The following is a 19070-nucleotide window of genomic DNA, read 5'->3' as shown; positions in this document are numbered from 1 at the left end:
GATTCACAAAAGAAATGTTTGGCAATTCCCATTTCACTTTCATACATAAGCTTACTGACATCCTTAGGGCTGTCATAGGTAGGAGAGAAATACTGCATCCAAATAAACTGTCAAATATAATGACAGTAACAGATATTTTCATCCAAAAGGAAATTGCATTCCAGTGAGGGAGACACTATCATGCCAGTGAAGGGAGACACCATTTGTAAAAGTATTACAGGATAGAGGACACTCAGAATTTAAAATATCGACATGTTGCACCAGAGTTGCACTGGCAAGACAGTAAAACCCGTGCAAAATCTGGCAGAAGCATTTAATCAAACCATTCCACTGGCTCCTCACTGGTCTACAATACTGCTCAGATTTCCCTCTAGAAGCGATGGGCACAATAGGTCTGCTGAAATTATCAGTGGCCAGATTCAAACGCTAAACAAATGATAGAAATTTGTCGTTGAACGCATGTCCTGTACTTGGTGCCAGAGCATTGCTGAACGCAAGGCATTAACTGCAAGGTCATAGCAACAGTTTAATACAACAATGCCTGAATTTGTGCAGCATTTTTACCAAAGGAAAATATCTAAACTGTTTCTTTTTAATACAACAAAACTGAACACTGAAACAAGAAACCCAGGTCAGCAAATGGATTTATATAGTGCTTTTCATGACCACCAAACACCTCAAAACACGTTACATTCAATGAAGTACCTTTGAAGTGTAGTCACTGTTATAATGTAGAAAATGTGGCAGCCAGTGTGCGTGCCACAAAGTCGCTCAAACAGCAATGTGATAACGACCTGATTGTTTGTAACTGTGATGTTGATTGAGAGACAGTATTGGCCAGGACAGGACACTGGTGATAACATCCCTGCTCTTCAAAGTAGTGCCACGGGATCAACTACATTCACCCAAGCAGACAGATGGGAACACAGTTTATTTCACCCAAAAGGTGGCACCTGTATTAGTACTGTGCAGCCGCTCCCTCAGAACTGTGCAGCCACTCCCTCAGTACTGTGCAGCCGCTCCCTCCGTACTGTGCAGCCGCTCCCTCCGTACTGTGCAGCCGCTCCCTCCGTACTGTGCAGCCGCTCCCTCAGAACTGTGCAGCCGCTCCCTCCGTACTGTGCAGCCACTCCCTCAGTACTGTGCAGCCGCTCCCTCAGAACTGTGCAGCCACTCACTCAGTACTGTGCAGCCGCTCCCTCAGTACTGTGCAGCCACTCACTCAGTACTGTGCAGCCGCTCCCTCAGTACTGTGCAGCCGCTCACTCAGTACTGTGCAGCCGCTCCCTCAGAACTGTGCAGCCGCTCCCTCAGTACTGTGCAGCCGCTCCCTCAGTACTGTGCAGCCACTCACTCAGTACTGTGCAGCCGCTCCCTCAGTACTGTGCAGCCGCTCCCTCAGAACTGTGCAGCCATTCCCTCCGTACTGTGCAGCCGCTCCCTCAGTACTGTGCAGCCGCTCCCTCCGTACTGTGCAGCCGCTCCCTCAGTACTGTGCAGCCGCTCCCTCAGTACTGTGCAGCCACTCCCTCAGTACTGTGCAGCCGCTCCCTCAGAACTGTGCAGCCATTCCCTCCGTACTGTGCAGCCGCTCCCTCAGTACTGTGCAGCCACTCACTCAGTACTGTGCAGCCACTCACTCAGTACTGTGCAGCCGCTCCCTCAGTACTGTGCAGCCACTCACTCAGTACTGTGCAGCCGCTCCCTCAGTACTGTGCAGCCGCTCCCTCAGAACTGTGCAGCCATTCCCTCCGTACTGTGCAGCCGCTCCCTCAGTACTGTGCAGCCACTCACTCAGTACTGTGCAGCCGCTCCCTCAGTACTGTGCAGCCGCTCCCTCAGAACTGTGCAGCCATTCCCTCCGTACTGTGCAGCCGCTCCCTCAGTACTGTGCAGCCACTCACTCAGTACTGTGCAGCCGCTCCCTCAGAACTGTGCAGCCGCTCCCTCAGTACTGTGCAGCCACTCCCTCCGTACTGTGCAGCCGCTCCCTCAGTACTGTGCAGCTGCTCCCTCCGTACTGTGCAGCCGCTCCCTCAGTACTGTGCAGCCACTCCCTCCGTACTGTGCAGCCGCTCCCTCAGTACTGTGCAGCCGCTCCCTCAGTACTGTGCAGCCATTCCCTCAGTACTGTGCAGCCACTCCCTCCGTACTGTGCAGCCACTCCCTCCGTACTGTGCAGCCATTCCCTCAGTACTGTGCAGCCGCTCCCTCAGTACTGTGCAGCCGCTCCCTCAGTACTGTGCAGCCACTCCCTCCGTACTGTGCAGCCGCTCCCTCAGTACTGTGCAGCCACTCCCTCCGTACTGTGCAGCCGCTCCCTCAGAACTGTGCAGCCACTCCCTCAGTACTGTGCAGCCACTCTCTCAGTACTGTGCTGGAGGGTCAGCCTAGCAGTCTGTGCAGCCGCTCCCTCAGTACTGTGCAGCCGCTCCCTCAGTACTGTGCAGCCACTCCCTCAGTACTGTGCTGGAGGGTCAGCCTAGCAGTCTGTGCAGCCACTCCCTCAGTACTGTGCAGCCACTCCCTCAGTACTGTGCAGCCGCTCCCTCCGTACTGTGCAGCCGCTCCCTCCGTACTGTGCAGCCGCTCCCTCCGTACTGTGCAGCCGCTCCCTCAGAACTGTGCAGCCGCTCCCTCCGTACTGTGCAGCCACTCCCTCAGTACTGTGCAGCCGCTCCCTCAGAACTGTGCAGCCACTCACTCAGTACTGTGCAGCCGCTCCCTCAGTACTGTGCAGCCACTCACTCAGTACTGTGCAGCCGCTCCCTCAGTACTGTGCAGCCGCTCACTCAGTACTGTGCAGCCGCTCCCTCAGAACTGTGCAGCCGCTCCCTCAGTACTGTGCAGCCGCTCCCTCAGTACTGTGCAGCCGCTCCCTCCGTACTGTGCAGCCGCTCCCTCAGTACTGTGCAGCCGCTCCCTCAGTACTGTGCAGCCACTCACTCAGTACTGTGCAGCCGCTCCCTCAGTACTGTGCAGCCGCTCCCTCAGAACTGTGCAGCCATTCCCTCCGTACTGTGCAGCCGCTCCCTCAGTACTGTGCAGCCGCTCCCTCCGTACTGTGCAGCCATTCCCTCAGTACTGTGCAGCCACTCACTCAGTACTGTGCAGCCGCTCCCTCAGAACTGTGCAGCCGCTCCCTCAGTACTGTGCAGCCGCTCCCTCAGTACTGTGCAGCTGCTCCCTCCGTACTGTGCAGCCGCTCCCTCAGTACTGTGCAGCCACTCCCTCCGTACTGTGCAGCCGCTCCCTCAGTACTGTGCAGCCGCTCCCTCAGTACTGTGCAGCCATTCCCTCAGTACTGTGCAGCCACTCCCTCCGTACTGTGCAGCCACTCCCTCCGTACTGTGCAGCCGCTCCCTCAGTACTGTGCAGCCGCTCCCTCAGTACTGTGCAGCCACTCCCTCCGTACTGTGCAGCCGCTCCCTCAGTACTGTGCAGCCACTCCCTCCGTACTGTGCAGCCGCTCCCTCAGAACTGTGCAGCCACTCCCTCAGTACTGTGCAGCCACTCTCTCAGTACTGTGCTGGAGGGTCAGCCTAGCAGTCTGTGCAGCCGCTCCCTCAGTACTGTGCAGCCGCTCCCTCAGTACTGTGCAGCCACTCCCTCAGTACTGTGCTGGAGGGTCAGCCTAGCAGTCTGTGCAGCCACTCCCTCAGTACTGTGCAGCCACTCCCTCAGTACTGTGCAGCCGCTCCCTCCGTACTGTGCAGCCGCTCCCTCAGTACTGTGCAGCCACTCCCTCAGTACTGTGCAGCCACTCCCTCCGTACTGTGCAGCCGCTCCCTCAGTACTGTGCAGCCGCTCCCTCAGTACTGTGCAGCCACTCCCTCCGTACTGTGCAGCCGCTCCCTCCGTACTGTGCAGCCATTCCCTCAGTACTGTGCAGCCACTCCCTCCGTACTGTGCAGCCGCTCCCTCCGTACTGTGCAGCCATTCCCTCCGTACTGTGCAGCCGCTCCCTCAGTACTGTGCAGCCACTCCCTCAGTACTGTGCAGCCACTCCCTCCGTACTGTGCAGCCGCTCCCTCAGTACTGTGCAGCCGCTCCCTCAGTACTGTGCAGCCGCTCCCTCCGTACTGTGCAGCCGCTCCCTCCGTACTGTGCAGCCGCTCCCTCAGTACTGTGCAGCCGCTCCCTCAGTACTGTGCAGCCACTCCCTCCGTACTGTGCAGCCGCTCCCTCAGTACTGTGCAGCCGCTCCCTCAGTACTGTGCAGCCGCTCCCTCCGTACTGTGCAGCCGCTCCCTCCGTACTGTGCAGCCGCTCCCTCAGTACTGTGCAGCCGCTCCCTCAGTACTGTGCAGCCGCTCCCTCCGTACTGTGCAGCCACTCACTCAGTACTGTGCAGCCATTCCCTCCGTACTGTGCAGCCGCTCCCTCAGTACTGTGCAGCCACTCACTCAGTACTGTGCAGCCACTCCCTCAGTACTGTGCAGCCACTCACTCAGTACTGTGCAGCCGCTCCCTCAGTACTGTGCAGCCGCTCCCTCCGTACTGTGCAGCCACTCCCTCAGTACTGTGCTGGAGGGTCAGCCTAGCAGTCTGTGCAGCCGCTCCCTCAGTACTGTGCAGCCGCTCCCTCAGTACTGTGCAGCCGCTCCCTCCGTACTGTGCAGCCGCTCCCTCAGTACTGTGCAGCCACTCACTCAGAACTGTGCAGCCACTCCCTCAGTACTGTGCAGCCACTCCCTCAGTACTGTGCAGCCACTCCCTCAGTACTGTGCAGCCGCTCCCTCAGTACTGTGCAGCCACTCACTCAGAACTGTGCAGCCACTCCCTCAGTACTGTGCAGCCACTCCCTCAGTACTGTGCAGCTACTCCCTCAGTACTGTGCAGCCGCTCCCTCCGTACTGTGCAGCCATTCCCTCAGTACTGTGCTGGAGGGTCAGCCTAGCAGTCTGTGCAGCCACTCCCTCAGTACTGTGCAGCCACTCACTCAGTACTGTGCAGCCACTCCCTCAGTACTGTGCAGCCACTCCCTCAGTACTGTGCAGCCATTCCCTCCGTACTGTGCAGCCACTCCCTCAGTACTGTGCAGCCACTCACTCAGTACTGTGCAGCCACTCACTCAGTACTGTGCAGCCACTCACTCAGTACTGTGCAGCCACTCACTCAGAACTGTGCAGTCACTCCCTCAGTACTGTGCAGCCACTCCCTCAGTACTGTGCAGCCACTCCCTCAGTAATGTGCAGCCACTCACTCAGAACTGTGCAGCCACTCCCTCAGTACTGTGCCGCCACTCCCTCAGTACTGTGCAGCTACTCCCTCAGTACTGTGCAGCCGCTCCCTCCGTACTGTGCAGCCGCTCCCTCCGTACTGTGCTGGAGGGTCAACAGGTCAGCCTCGCAGTTTTGCACTCAAATCCAAACTCAATGGGACTTGAACCCAGAGTGACCGAGTCACTGTGGACACTACATTAGCAGAGGTGCCAACGGTTTAATTTTAGAACTGGGCTTTAATGAGGGTTTTAAAACGAAAAGTGAGAAGTAGAGTGGGGGGGGGGGGGGGATTCTGGAGGCAGGGGCATAGACAGCTGTCAAAATGGTTGGCAATTGTCAGTGAAAGGAGGGGAACATTCACAAAAGGTCAGAGTGAGAGAGTTAGAATTGGAGAACACAGTGATGAGGCATTGTGGGTGAGAGCAGGCTATCGAGAAACAGGGGAAGGGATGTTGTTGGAGATATGTTAACAAAGAGGAATAAAAATTAATTTGAGGGTGTTACAAAATGTCATTTTGAGTAGAATGTTCTAAAAAGTAATTGTTTTACTGGCACCTGTTGAGGGTTTGAAGAATGTACGGTCCTTCCAGTCTGTAAGTAGGTAACCTGGAAGCAAGACTTGCTTTACTTGTGGTCCAGTTTTCATAGTCATTACTGTTACCACTGTTGTAATGAATTATTGTTAAACTTTGTTATTTATTTAAATAAAAAAGTTCTGTCTTTTAAACACGGATTCAACTGCCTTTCTTCACCTTTTTGGCGACAAGGAGAAAATAACAAGAAAAGAATACAAAGATTTTTGATGTTCAGCGTGGCAACACGAGGTTGTATTTAGTGAGTAGGTAGTTTTCATAGCAGGTTCATTCAACAGAATTTCAAGTTAGCAGCACCATGGCTATGTTCAGGGTGGTTGATGAGTTTGATGAGCATTTCCTTTTTACAAATGAATAGAAGATGAGACAAAACTGTGTTCAATTCTTCGGAGTGCACGTGGAGTAAAGATTATTAAGTTGATATGGAATCTGGCCATGTCACGGAAGCCAGGGGAAATTTCATTTGCAGTTTTAGTTGCTCTGAAACAGATTCACCATAACCGGAAGCACTCGGTGATTTTTCAAAGGTTCAAATTTCGCAGCCATTTTTGAAAAGCAGGTCAATCAGTAGCTAACTTTGAGGCAGAATTGCACCAGCTTTAAGAACACAGATTTTCGAGCAATTTTAGATGATATGCTGTGAGATAGGCTGGCCTGCGGCATAAACGAGGACAGCTTTCAGCGTCATTTATCGGGTGAAACCACTCTAACTTTTAAAGGTGACTCTGAACATTGCTCCAGACATAGAACTGGCTGCTTGCAAGGCTAGACATATTCAGTAGGCTAATGGTGGTGCCTAGTCAAGGGCGCTGCACCAAGTACAGAAAGAAGCCGTATGCTGAAAAGTGAAAGCTGTGGAGTGTTTTCGGTGTGGACTGCCACACTATGCGAACCATTGAAGGTTTCTGGACACTGTTTGGGTGGAATTATCCCGTACTCGGCGGGTCGGGGGGTTCCAACGGAATGGAGTAGCGTGAACCACTCCAGCGTCGGCCCGCCCCAAAGGTGCGGAAAGGTGGAAGGCCTTTGGCGCCACACCAGCCGGGGCTGAAGGGACTCCGCCGGCCGGCGTGGGTACGCGCATGCACGGGAGCGTCAGCGGCTGCTGACGTCATTCCCGCGCATGCGCAGGGGGGGTTCACCTTTGTGTCAGCCATCGCAGAGGCTGACACGGCCGACGCGTAGGAAAAGTGTGGCCCACGGCACAGGCCCGCCCGCGCATCGGTGGGCCCCGATCACGGGTCAGGCCACCATGGGGGCACCCCCTGGGGCCAGATTGCCCCGCGCCCCCCCCCCCCCCCAGGACCCCGGAGTCCGCCCGCGCCGCCAGGTCTCGCCGGTAAGGGACCTAATCTAATTTACGGTGGGACTGGCAAAGAACCAGCAGGACTTCAGCCCATCGGTGCCAGAGAATTCAGCGGCCGGTGGGGGCAGGATTCACGCCGCCCCCTCCGGCGATTCTCCGACCTGGTGGGGGGTCGGAGAGTCCCGCCCTTTGTCACCGATGCAATAAGAAGGGGCAGTTAGCGAAGAAATACAGAGGTGCAAAAGGCAAAGCAAAGGATGAGCAAGAAACTTAAATTTTCGGAAGCTTCGAGCAGCTACGTGCCATGTGGGAAGCTTGGGGCAGACAGAGGAGCATACTTGCAACATGTCTAATGTGAATGAGGCACTAGTAGAACCTATTTTTACTATAGTGGTGGTAGATGGTAAGCAAACCAAGATGGAGGTGAACACAGGAGCCTCCATGTCCGTAATCAGAAAACAGACCTACAAGTCGATGTAGGACTACAACCAAGTGTCAGCCCTTACTCCAGCAGAGATTAACTTTGGACATACACTGGAGAGTCCAGGGCCGGGATTCTTCAAAGCAGTGGCAAAGTGCTGACGCCGATGTTAGCACAGGAGTGTTTCACGCCAGCATCAATGGGCCTCTTGACCCAGTGATTCCGTGGCCCATAGGGGGCCAGCACAGCGCCGGAGTGCTCCATGCAGCTCCAGCTGCTGACACGCGGCCTTGCACTTCCGGCTGCGGGTCCGCAGATGTGTGCAGCGGCTGCTTCCATGCCGGCCCCGCGCGACATGGAGGATCTACACAGCAGGCCGACGCGGAAGAAGGTGGGCCCCTCCAGATCGCGCACAGATGGAGGAGGAGCACCTCAACAAATGTGATGAAGTTTTATAAAGGTTTTCAGAGGCGGAACTGCATCTGAAGCAGAGCAATTGCATTTTCCAGGCACAATGCATGGAATATCTAGGACACAGAATCACTGCACAAGGCTTATGTCCTGTGGGAATGAAAGTTTGAATGATTAAGGAAGCTCCAGAGTCCAGAATGTGTCATAACTCATGTCATTTTTGGTCTTAAGTAAACTATCCTGGAAGGTCCTTGCCAGACCTGTTGGCTCCACTGTATCTACTTCTGCACAAAGAAAGTAGGAGTCCATGTGAAAACGCTGAAGAGTTGGCTAATGTGTTGATCCAGGCAGGGAAGTTAATCTGTCGTGATGCCTTGCCCTATGATGTGTGGGGGGGGCGATACTTTCTCATTTAATGGAGCATGGATCCAACAAACCTATTGGTTTTACATTTCGTACACTGGCAAAGGCTGAAAAAGGATATCCACAGTTGGACAAAGAAGGTCTAGCTATCTATTTTGCGGTGAAAACATTTCAGCAGTACCCCTATGGTCGTTCATGTGTACAACCACAAGCCAATGATAAGTCTTTTATGCAAGTCAAAATGTATTCCTTCCAGGGCCTCAGCAAGAATAAAACGCTGTGTGCTTACATTGTCAGCTTATCAGTACAATATTGTGCACACAGCAGGGAAAGACAATGCAAATGCGGATGTTCAGTCGTCTACCGTTACTGGATTTGCCATCTAAGGTATTGTGTCATCCGGATACTATTTTCTTACTCGAGAGATTGGCACATTAAGTGCAAAGCAGATTAAGCAATAGATAGACAGAGATCCTATTCTGTCACAAGTTAAAAGATTTCTGATGCATGGAAGATGATGAGGTGAAACCTGATGTGAAGTGTAGGGATGAATTAAGTGTGCAGGATGGATGCATACTGGTGGGGGTCAAGAGTGTGTCATTCTGCCCCCATTCGCAAGTCATGGGTGAAATTCATGAGTCTCATCCACGTGCTTCCAGAATGAAAAGTCAAGCCAGGTTGTACGTTTGGTGGCTTAATATGGATCTGGCTTGGGAGAACAAGGTGAAATTCTTTCCAGTAGCGTATCACTCAACCATCCACAACCGGGCTCTCTCCAGGGGACTTGTTGTTAGGTACAAGGCCAAAATCCCATCTGGATTTACTTCATCCAGATCTCAAAGCAAAATGAGCAAGAGATGCGAGAAGGTAAAGGAGAATTCTCCGGGAAGCAAGTAGAGGTTCTATCTTCAGGGGCTACCCTTTTTGGATCAGCGATCAGCTCAGCCCCTTAAGATAGAACCCATGCCCTTTCTTCCAACCCACCGATTGCATTGAACTTACCTCCTCATACCATAGCTCCCTCCCTAACCTGCCCAAATACTCCCTGCTCATGACCCCGGACATATCTGTTTTCAGGGATCCATTGAACCTTCTTTCTCGTTGCAACACCCACTATTTCACTCTTGGTGCTGCCAGGACTGATGGAACTGCCAGGGAATCTGATTAATGAGCAGCTCACAAAGGCTGGATTTCCTCCTCAGTTGTTTTGGCGGATTGGAAGTTCCACTCTGCCCCTCTTAAATCGTGAGGGGCAGACTGGCATGGAGCGATCAGATCGGCTTTGTTTGTACTTCCAGGAAGGGCAATCCATCAGCAGCAAACCTCCCCCCCCCCCCCCCCCCCCCCCCGTTCCACCCCAGTAATATTCTGCCTAAAGTCCTGTACTTTTATCACATGTAGAAAAGTGTCCCAAGGAACCTCATATATCCAATCGCTGGGTTAGTGCGCGGTCAATTCCGAGCCCAATAAACTGCAATCACCAGGTTCAGTATTATGATTAAACTGATAGAAACATTTAACTGAATATCTAAAACCCCTTTCCCAACCCCCCACTTCTAACTATCCCCACTCTCTACACACACACACAGAGACTAAAATCAGAGGGAAAAGGCTGGTTGAAAGGTAAAGAAAATATTAAGAAAATACAAGGATAACTGATCTTTGATGTACTGGGATACTTTCAGTTAATGTCTTTCTGGAGCTCAGGCTTTTGTTTTTGTACTTCTTTCTTTTAGGCTTGAGATGGTTTTCTCTGGCAAGGCTGTCTACTTTCTCAGCTGATTCGGGATAATTCGGGTTTACAGTAAATAGGTGCCAGGCACTCGGTGGTTTTAGAACAATAAATCAAGCAAGAGACAGAGAATGATCCTTCTCCTTCTAAGGTCTAAACACTTCTGCCAAGTTCTCCAAGAAAGCATCGCGCAGAAACCAATCACTGACTATTGTCAGGCAGAACACTGTCCCTGGCCAACCCACTGGCTGCAAATTAGCCAATCGAATCAACCTGTTCCTAAGATTCACTCGGCGCTAAAGAATCTGATTTCTCCTCTGCAAAATATAAAACATTGATCACACTGTCCTGATAAGTAAGCTGCTTCAACTGGAGTGTTCTGCTGAAAGGCACATCCAGAATATGGGTCCATGGACCAAAAATAAGAAAAGAAAAGAAATGGAAACAAAGGAAATAATTAGGAGGGTTTCTTAAAGATCCAAGACCTAGGTATGGTTTGAGGAACGGTGACTAAAAGCTTGGTCAAAGGGGTGAGTTTTAAAGAGAGTCTTACAAAATGAGAGAAGGAGGTAGACAGATTGAGAAGTTTCGGAAATTGATTCCTGACCATGGGGCCCAGGGCGGTGGGGGGAGGGGGGAGGCGGGGGGGCATGACTACTGAGGCCACGTAAAGAAATAGGGGAATGCACAAATGACTGGGATGGGATTCTCCCCTAACCGGCGGGGCTGGCCGTACCGGTGCCCAGGAGTGGCGTGAACCACTCCAGCGTCGGGTCACCCGGAAGGTGTGGAATCCTCCGCACCTTCAGGGGCTAGGCCGGCAGGGTTGGCACCGTGCCAGCTGGCGCCGAAGGGCTTGGCGCTGTGCCAACTGCCGTCGGAGGCCCTCCGCCAGCAGCCACGAGTTGGCGCATGCACGGGAGCGCCAGCGTGTGCTGGCATCATCCCAGCGCATGCACATGGGGGGTTCTTCTCCACACCAGCCATGGCAGACCGTTACACCGGCCGGCACGGAAGGAAAGAGTGCCCCCATGGCACAGGCCCGCCCGCGGATCGGTGGGCACCGATCGCAGGCCAGGCCCCCCCCGAGGACTCCGCTGCCCACAGAGCCAGGTCCTGCCGGTAAGGACCTGCTGTATTTCACGCCAGCGGGACCTGCCGAAAACAAGCGGGCCAGAGAATTGTCAGGGGATGGGTGGGGGGCCACTGGCAACGGCCCCCGACCGGCGCGGTGCGATTTCCGCCCCCGCCGAAAAACCGGCGCCGGAGAATCCGGCAGCCGGCGTTGGAGCGGGATTCACGCCGCCCCCCCTGCCGATTCTCCGGCCTGGTGCGGGGTCAGAGAATCCCGCCTCAGAGTCGGAGGAATACAAACTTCTCAGAGGTTTATAAAAGAGAAGGTTAAATATATAAGGAGCCAGGAAATGAAGGAACTTGGATGCAAGGATGCGCATTTTCAATTCAAGCCGTTATACCAGGCCTCTAAAGCCTGTCGCAGTCACATTCTGCCACCATCAGGCTGGAAAATTATCCAAGGTCAGGGGTGCCCTTTTCTGACAGGCTGAAGTCACACAACATAATTCCACTAGTCTAATGGCCAAGGAAAGCTTTTAGGCTGTACGGTATTAAAAAATCTACTCCTTTGCTAATTTTAGTGACTACAAATCTCATTATTATTACAAATCATTGTGATAATCTTCCTCATTATTACTAACTTCTTTATTAGGCATTCCCATGACAAAACTCATTACCAATCTCTCATTACTGCAATCTCTCTTTATTTCAAATCCTTGATGTTACAAAGCTCTTGTTACTACAAACCCTCTTTATTACTCATTATTACAAATTCTTGTTATTTCAAGCAGCCTTGTACATCATCTCCATTGTTCTAATCCTCTCCTTGGTCATGCTGCTCAGAATCAGAAATATTTCCAATTCTCCCAATAATTAGTTTCAACAGTATATGCCATATATGGTAACTAAAAGAATATTGTCAAATGGCACAACTAATTGTCAAGCAAATAATATTACATTAGCTTACATGGCAAAATGGCCAGCATTGCAAAGAAACAAGAGTCACAGGAGCATACTGGGAATACTGGGGAACACAGGAGGGTTAACACGGGATAATTCCGAGTACAGGATCGCAGGAAAATACTGAAAATACTGGAGACATTTTGGGGTAATGTAAATGCCAGAGGAATATGCTGGTGTAGTAAAGTTACTGTCGGTTTTGGAAAACCTTTAAATACAATTATTCTGGAGAAATTTAACAGCCACTTAAACGAGCTTCGACCAATAAAGGAGAGCTAGCAGGGATTTGCTAAAGTTGGATCACGTTTGATTATGTCATTGCCCTGAAACGTTAGTCTGTTTTCTTTCCATAGAAGCTGCCTGACTTCCTCACCATTTTCAATATTTTCTGTTTCTATTGCACACCCTTTGGCGTTGCACCAGTAGAATCGCGAATTAGACCCCACCCGAGGATTTTACACTCTCCTTCCACCATCCCCAGAGCCACGGCTAGATTGCCCTCCAGAATCATATTCCACCCCTCTCCCTCCCCCCCAAAAAAACATCCCAGGGATTAGCATCCACCTGAAGATTGGACCTTGCCAATTGGGGTCAGGGTTCAAACTTCTCACTTTACCTCCACCCCCCCCCGCCAAGCACTTTCAATATTGGACTCTTGCTCCTCCCTCAGGGTTCAGGAATCTGGCATACATGGTTCAGTGGCATCTTCTCCACCTGTTCCTTTTCTATCAGGTGGATGTGTGGGTAAAAAATCTTGCTGGTGGCATCAGACACAGCTTGCGAGGAAACCCGAACCTCCTGATTGGCCAGCTTAACCCACTCAGCTCCCAGTATGCCAGAAAAGTTATAACTCTCCCCGGGCACCACCTACTTCCCTGTAGAGCACAAAAGCCAGGAAGATACGCTAAACCAATATAACACATTAGATTAACCCCATCTGGAGCAATGCATTCAATCCTGGGCATCATACTTGAGGAATAACATCACATGTTTGAAAAAGGTACAGAATAGATTTCTTAGAATGGGTCCAGGGATGAGGGATTACAATTACACAAATAGGGTCGAAAATCTGCTACAGAATGCTAAGGACAGAATTTGTGAGGTTTTTCAAAATAACTCGGGATGTAGATAGATATTTCCAATCGCTGAATGGTCATTAACCAGAGAGCACAAAATTTAGGTGATTGATAAGACGATAACATTGATTAGACAAAAAAACTGATACCCAAAGAGTAATTCAAATTTGGAATGCATGTCTGATAGCGTATTGAATAAAGATTTAACAGTAGCTTTCAAAAGAGAATTGGATAAATACTTGAAAGAGGAAGAATTGGAAGAGCATGAGGGAAGAGTGGGGAAGTGGGACCAACTGGACTGTTCTTCCGAAGAGCCTGCAGTCTCCTTCTGTGCTGTGCAACAATTCTATGGTAGAGCATTGTGTGTACCAGAGGGGAAATAGGAGCATTGTGAATAACAGGGGCTTGAATTAGAACTCAATGTAGTGATGCTGGAAATCTGAAATAAAAGCAGAGAATTCTGATGAAAGACCACAGAACTAATACATTAATGCTGTTTTTCTTTCAACAGATGCTGCTAGGCCTACAGAGAATTTCCATCATTTTCTGTTTTCATGGTGTGTAGTATATGCAGCGGTGTTTAGACACAGTACTTGGTCAAAGAAATTACAGATGGAGGTGAAAGCAATCATTTACTTAAATATGATTCAAACAGGGTTTATTTTGTCCAAGAATAAACAAAATCTGACTGGAAGCTCAGAACAATGTTTGACACCTACAAACACAGGAGACTGATGATCCTCTGAACATAATGTGTAAATATAAACCCACTGATTTATTTAATATCTCTAATGAGTCATCATAATTAAACAATTAGACTGCATCACTGTATACAACTGAAATAATATGGGCATATGATCTATTTCTTAAAGCCAAGTTCTGAGAAATATTTCTGTCATGCTCCTTTATGGAGTCAAGTCAATAACTGAAAACCAAGCATTTCAGTGTTATTGACATAAGACGATTGGCTATCATTCGGGTCTCATTAATAATGAAATGAAAATCGCTTATTGTCACGAGTAGGCTTCAATTAAGTTACTGTGAAAAGCCCCTAGTCGCCACATTCCGGCGCCTGTCCGGGGAGGCTGGTACGGGAATGAAGTTACCAAATAGTTGTAAAAACCCGTCTGGTTAATGTCCTCCAGGGAAGAAAATCTCCGGTCCTTACCTGGTCTGGCCTTAAATGTGATTCCAGGCCAACAGTAATGTGGCTGACTCTGAAATGGCTTACCAAGCTACTCAATTGTAGGGTGCCTACCACCACCTGCCCATAGGCTATCAGGAATGAGTAATAAATGCTGGATTTGTCAGTGACCCGCACACCCCAAGAATGAGTAAAAAAAGAGAAACAAAAATATCAGCAATTTACAAAATCTCCATGTTTTCTATATCTCAACTTCTCTCCAAGTCCCCTTTTAATCCTTCTCCTTCCCTGAAAGTATTACCTCTTGCTGGGGTATAGATCCATGTGCTCTGATGCGTCACAGATGTGACTGTTTTGCATGTGTGAACATAGACACGTTTCAGTGGTATCTTGAATGTGACGGGTTGCACTGCGAATTGATCCTGTTCACACCTGATGTCCATATACATGCCCTTTCCAGCAGAGGTCACTGGATGAACGCTGCCTGAATTTCCTCTCTCCAGCCCAGAGGTACTGAGATCAAATCTAACACCCATAACCCCACGCTGCTGGTCATCAATCAATATTGGCTAGGGATTAAACCTGGGACTTTCTCGGTCATTCTGACTCAATATTTCACCATGTCTCATTTCGTAGAAGATATGTTTTAATGCCAAGTTGTTATTAACATCTACTGCCACTAATTTAAAAAAGAAAATCAGACTAACCCACCAGTTTTCATCTCACCACACTCAGCCATAATTCAGACATGCTCATGCCTGCCCCCCTCTTCCTACTTGGTGTATGTGAGACTTCTCCTTTTCCATCAAACTCCAGCAGATTAAAATTCAAATAACAGTGGCTGTCACTCACACAGCTGCCTCTTTCAGTGGATACAATTTTCTATGCAGTGCTTGTATTAATATTTCAGCAAGATAGCTGCAGATTGAATCTCCTGACAACTGAGTGACATTTGTTGACTAAAGATTTATTCAATTAGCAGAAGCAATTGCATTTTAGGATAGCTCAGGCCCTCCTCCCAAAAATGAACTGTGTGCAGGCCATTCTTGGTGTTAACATCAACTCAGCACACAAGTACAGGAGTAGATGATTCAGCCCTCAAGCGTATTCTACCATTCAATTAGATCATGGCTAATTTGTACCTGAACTCCATTTACCCACCTTTGATCCATATCCCTTGATAATCTCACCTAAACCTCACCTAACAAAAATCTATTGATCTTAGTATTGAAAAATCCAATAAACCTAGCATTCTTTTAGGGAGTGATTTTGAGATTTCCATTACACTTTGTCTGAAAAAGTGCATCCTGATTTGTGAAAAAGTGCATTCTGATTGTATTCCTGAATGGCCTAGTTCCAATGTTAAGATTGTGCCTTCTTGTTCTGGGTTTCCCCGCCAGAGGAAATAGCTTCTCTGTGTCTATCCCATTGAATCCCTTTGTCAAGTTAAGCAGCTCAATTACAATTCCACTGACAGTGCAATATTTAAAATTAAGATTTCACTGGGAACAAAACAAAATTGTATTCGGAAATAAAACATTTGTCCACAAGTAAAACTCTGTATACAGGAGCTTAGGCACACATATTTAAAAACATAGAGCATACACATAGGACACATAAACACTAGAAATAGATACAATATGCATGCACAATACATGCACATTGCACATATCCCAACTCAACTGTACATAAACATATATACTGCTGCAATTAGACAGACACCTCCACACTTTTATTCTATGTTTTGACAATTGAATATCAAATTGAAGCCAACGATCTTTTCAGGACTTGAAGTTGAGATGATATGATATAAACCTTATACCCATGGTACGAATGGAATTGGGAATGAACTATTTAGGAATTCAATGCACTTTTCACTTGCAAGATTAAAGTAAATGCCTTTCAAACTAAGCATTAGCCAAACACTTTGAAAACAGCACAATCAGGTGGAGAAAGGTCACATTTCAAAATACTATTTGAAGGAGGCAGAAAAAAGGCTACACGCTTACATTTTGAAAAAAAGAGACCTTTTAAAATTCTGACAATATATGGAAATGTATAAACCCCAACAGGATGGGCATATTTATGTATCACATGAAATGAGGCAGTGTTTCCTTTATTAGAAAGCACATAGCTGATTTTAGAAGGGCACAATACTATTTCTTAAATTTCTCAACCCTCAATATGCGACCGGGAGGCCCTTCAGTTCTGAAAGGGTTAGTGACTTAGCTGCTCAGATGCAGTGCATGGATGTTTGGCGGTTTCTATTGAATGGGATCTGTTTAAAGCAGCAGGGATTCCAGTTAGAGCCAGTCTACGAGACCCGAATATGAATAGGGAAAAAAAAACAGCTCACAAAAACCACCCTAAACACTTTAGAGGAGAGGGAAAAAAATCCTGCATCAAGGCTTGGGGGGGGGGGGGGGGGGTGGGCAGAGAGAGAGAGAGAGCGGGGGTGGGGGTAGCAGACCAGCACTGAAGACGATTAATAGCTGGCTGCACAATAATCAGTAAATCTCCAACATTATATGTCGTTCAGATTATGCGCCTAACCAGGGTAAAACCAGAGGAGGTGGAGGAACCCATCAAATCAAGCCCAACTCAAGTGGAAATTGCACACAAACAAGGTGATGGGGAGATATTCATGAGCAAAGTCCAGATCCTTTCCTGGAGCAAAAGGACAATATGCTTCTTCCGTTCGAAAAATCTTATCTTTATTCATCTCCACGTTTTGTTTATCAAACAAAAAACATTTATTATTTCTATACGGAGAAATGTTATTTTGCTTTCAACTTGCACACAAACACACACACTCACTTGACTAGACTCAATCTCCATGACAACAGCTAGCCTGGAGATCCCCCCCCCCCCCCTAAGTCCACACTGATCAATTAATTTATATTTTTTAGAAATCATGCAAAGCAATATTTAAAGGAGATTCAAGATGTAAAGCACCCACACTGAAACAAGCAGGGAAGTCGGAGGAGCGAAACGAAAACCCCAATCAAGCAGCAGGAAATTTCAAACCTATTTGCATTCAACACCAAACCAGACTTCGTACCAATTCCATCAAAACACAGCATCACAAATATAGAAAGATCATCAACCATCAGTTCTTGTTTTTTTTTTCTCTCGCCCGGATCCTAGGGCAGATCTCCCCTCAGAAAAACACTTGTTTTTGGTTTGGACACTGTGGGATATTGTTATTGAACAGCTGTAAAGATGGAGAAATAGTCAAAAGAGGTGACAGTGGGTATCAGCGGACGGGCAAAAAGGTTCGGCAGGACATGAAGAAGGTTGAAGAAGAGAACGGACAGAATAACTAATGAGAGTGAGTGAGTGAGCCCCCTCCTCACCTCAACCCCTTCAGTGGATGCTGGATCTCCGGTGATCACTCGCATCAGCTCCTGCTCCCGGTTCCATGGCGGGGACTCTTACCTGGGACTGAAAGGCTTATCAGGATCGCTCCGAAGCTGTGCAACTCGCCAGCACTTCCATGGCCACGTCCCCCGGGGGGTGGGGGGGGGGGGAGGGATGGAGCCCTTTCTCCGCTCGGATGTGACTCTCCAGTCCGCTGTCTCTTCCACCGCCGAGACTCGTCTCCTTTCACTGCAAGTGGTGTTGTGAGGAGGAGGAGGGGGAGGGGAAGTGTGGGGGGGGGGGGGGGGGGGGGGGCGACAGGAACGTGCCGCTGGAACGAGCAATGCGCGTCCACCGCAAAAGCGCGACGTGACCTGAATCTTCATCAGCCGGGAGAAGACTGAGATTGGGGGAGGAAGAGAAGCGCCCCCCCCCCCCCCCCCACCCCTTCCCTCCTCCATCACTCAACCCGAAGCATATTCTCAAAGATGCACGGCCGGAGTTTGCATTCAGACAGCCGGCTTCCCAACTCGTCTCACAACACTGGCTTGCCTGGAGATTTTAGACACTTCAAAGGGGTCGGATATTGGGCGGGGGTTGTCAACGCATGAGGTAGATGGGCTGAAGGGTCTCCCTGTTTTGGAGAATAATTGGTCCAAAGTTTGCTGGAACGGGATTCTTGCAGCATGCCCCATTAGGTAGTTTCCCTCTCTCCCTCCCCCCCCCCCCCCCCCCCCCCGCCTCAAATAAAAGCAAAATATTTCAGATGCTGGAAATCTGAAATAACAGCAGAAAACGCTGGATAAACTCAGCAGGTCTGGCGTCCCATGCTGCCGGACCTGCTGAGTTTATCCAGCATTTTCAGAATTGACCCCTCAACCTTCAGTCGAAATATTGATTCCTTTTAAATTGCTGATAAAAGTGGGACAAGCTTGGTAAAGTTGCTTCTGGACGATCAACAGTTTATCTCCTTAAGAATTTAGATGATAGAATCAGAGAGTGTTTGCAGAACAGAAGGCGGCAATTCGGACCGTCACGTCCATGAGGGCTCTCTGAAAAATAACTCAACTGGTCCCACTCCCTGCCGTTTAGCCCACAGCCCTGCAGTGTCATTTTGTGCTTCAAGTAATTATCCAATTTTCTTAAGAAAACCGAGATTGAAGTTGCCTCCAACACGTTCTCAGGGAGAGCATCAAATCATAACCACGCGCAACATAATTAAATATGTCCCTCATGTCACAGTTGCTTCTTTTGTCAGTCTCCAAATCAGTGTCTTCTGGTTCTCGACCATTCTGCAAACGAGAACACTTCCTCCTCACCTCTTCTGTCCAGAATCACACATGATTTTTGAAAATCTCGATCAAAACTCCTCTTAATACTCTTTTCCCCAAAGGGGAACAACACG

General features: G+C 49.2%; 1 protein-coding gene across 5 annotated transcripts in view; it reads right to left on the bottom strand.

The window, feature by feature from the left end:
- Positions 1 to 17883, bottom strand: part of nlgn3a (neuroligin 3a) — a 336056-nt gene extending 318173 nt beyond the window's left edge. For 4 of the 5 annotated variants that reach the window (XM_038775279.1, XM_038775283.1, XM_038775282.1 and 1 more), the window contains exon 1: positions 17744 to 17883. The gene's annotated coding sequence lies outside the window, so the exon portion shown is untranslated. Of the gene's footprint in view, positions 1 to 17661 lie in introns of all 5 variants that reach the window. The other variant, XM_038775280.1, reaches the window with a different exon arrangement.
- Positions 17884 to 19070: the final 1187 nt, after the last annotated feature.

Source organism: Scyliorhinus canicula, chromosome 17 (genome assembly GCF_902713615.1).
Source record: "Scyliorhinus canicula chromosome 17, sScyCan1.1, whole genome shotgun sequence".
Classification (NCBI taxonomy): Eukaryota; Metazoa; Chordata; class Chondrichthyes; order Carcharhiniformes; family Scyliorhinidae; genus Scyliorhinus; species Scyliorhinus canicula.
This window is presented reverse-complemented; position numbering and strand designations above follow the sequence as displayed.